Source organism: Empidonax traillii, unplaced genomic scaffold, assembly GCF_003031625.1.
Source record: "Empidonax traillii isolate 1590-97213 ecotype Southwest subspecies unplaced genomic scaffold, ASM303162v1 scaffold1105:size522451, whole genome shotgun sequence".
NCBI classification, from domain to species: domain Eukaryota; kingdom Metazoa; phylum Chordata; class Aves; order Passeriformes; family Tyrannidae; genus Empidonax; species Empidonax traillii.
The window spans coordinates 233356-235773 of NW_020956298.1; positions in this window are offsets into that span (position 1 = coordinate 233356).

The following is a 2418-nucleotide window of genomic DNA, read 5'->3' on the forward strand; positions in this document are numbered from 1 at the left end:
GTTTAGAAACTGAGGACACAAAAGTTTAGCTGTCTACACTAGGCTGCATGGGGAATGAATGTACTAGACCCAAAGCTTTATATTCTTTTTAGTGTGTGATGAAACAAGACCCAAGAGGTTTGTTGCTTCTGTTATAACTGGATACATCTATCATGTAGAACTTAGGTCAGCATTTTTCAGGCAAGGTCTCTGCATGATCTGCCAGATGTTACACAGAAGTTTATACAGGAACAGAGAAAGAGACTCCACACTGCATGTCCATTCAGTGCTAAATCTCTTCTCTGTCAGCAACTTGGTTTCCCAGCACCAAACTCCTCCTGCTTAAGAGCTTTTCTGTTGTGGCAGACACTTTGTAATTTTTCCCGCAAAATGTGCAGTAATCTCTTAAATCCCTGTTTTTGAAGGCCACTTCATCCATATTTAGGAGTTAGAGAAAATTAATAAATCAATGAAATAATAATTAACTAATACAGAGCATGAGCTAGGTATGAACTTTCCTGGGTAGATGGAAGGCCTTAGCAGGTAGCCTCCAGCAACCTGATGGCTTCCTCTCTTCTGCTTCAGTTACATATGTAGATAGATAGATAGATAGATAGATAGATAGATAGATAGATAGAGATCTTCAGTTCATAGAGTCTTAGAATTACAAAATGGTTTGGGTTAGAAGGGGCCTTAAAGATCATCTCATTCCAACCCCCCTGCCATGGACAGGAACACCTTCTATTAGACCAGTTTGCTCAGAGCCCCATCCAGCCTGGCCTTGAACACTTCCAAGGAAGGGGCATCCACAGCTTCTCAGTGTAACCTGAGTGCCTCACCATGCTTGCAGGGAAGAATTTCTTCCTTATCTATAAACTAATCTCTGTCAGTTTGAAGACATTTCCCTCTGTCCTATTATTCAATGCCCTTCTCAAAAGTACCTCTCCAAGTCCCTTATAGCCCCTTTAGTATTGGAAAATGCTCTGAAGTCTCCACAGAGCCTTCTCTTCATTGAGGTGAACAGCCCCAATTCTCTCAGCCTGTCTTCCTGGGAGAGGTGCTCCAGCCCTTTGACAATCTTCGTGACTGCCCCCCCGGACCCACTCCAACAGGTCTACATCCTTCTTGTGTATATATAAATATATACAAATATATATATAAATATACCTATAAGAAGAACACACACACACATATAGATATATATATATATAAAGCATATATTTGTGTATATATTCTCTGGCAATGTGCAGTGACAGGTTTGCATTGCAATGCGGCAGGAGAGTCACTGCCTTTCTTCAGCCCATCTCTGTTGAGTCCCTGCAAAGTCCTCTCCCATGAAAACCCCATGGTCTGTCCTAGCCTTCCCTCTAATCCCCTCCATATCCACAGGGTTGGACCAGTGCCTGCTCAGTTTACTGGAACTTAACTGGCCCTATTTCAGACTGACAGAAAATCTAATCTGCAGAAATTTCTACTAGGATTTTTTAAAACTGTATTTAAAGCCTTTCTGAAGACCCTCACTCTCTGAAGAAAATCTTTCCATTGTTTCCAGAGCCAGAACAAAACTTAGTGAGGGTGAATGTACCTAGTTTCTGAGGGTACCTATATCTTAGTGCCTATTCATTGTCATTTATAAAGACAATCCTTGACATGACTATTTCCAGGGGACATTCAAATCACATGAATGTTTGCAGATGGTTATTTTGTAGTGCCGCTCCAATTCAGTTGACCCAGCTGGAGTAACACATCTGTTAAACACATGCTTTAGTTCTTCAGCAATGACCAGAGAGAACAGAGGAAAATATACCCCAATGCCACTTTTTCTTTGTGTCCTGGGGTTGTATAAGCAATCAGTCCTAACTTTCCCCCAAACAGCAATACCTGCAGTTCAACTAACCACAGAAAGGAGAACAAAAATAAAATAAACAATTGCTCTTATCTATCTTCATGCCAACAGTGTGATTTTTTTTTAATGGAATTATAATTTAATGAAGATGTTGAAAGAAGTAAGACAAAGGATAAATCCCAGTGTAAATATTGCCGTATTTCAAATGTGCTGCCTGCAGGAGTCCCAAACAAGCCCCCAGGTATTAATCCCTTCATCTGAAACATGCACATCCAGGCTAACACCTCACTAAGTCCCCATTAGCTGCTGCAACACAGCATGGAATTCTATAACAGGGCAAGTGCAGAATGCCCTCAAAGAGAAGAAGAGAAAAACAGATCAAAACTGTTGCTGAAAATAAGCACTGATCCAGAAGACAGACAGACATTTTTAAATACCAGCAGCCTGCTGTGTCCCGGTATAGCTTTTCAGGGTGGCCATCACGAAGGGTGCCTTTCAGAGCAGTGAGATAAATGAACAGTGTGTTCTCCTTGGAAAAGAAAAACCTTCAGGGAAATTTAAGTTTAAGCCAGAGCATTGACAGTTGGGGATCG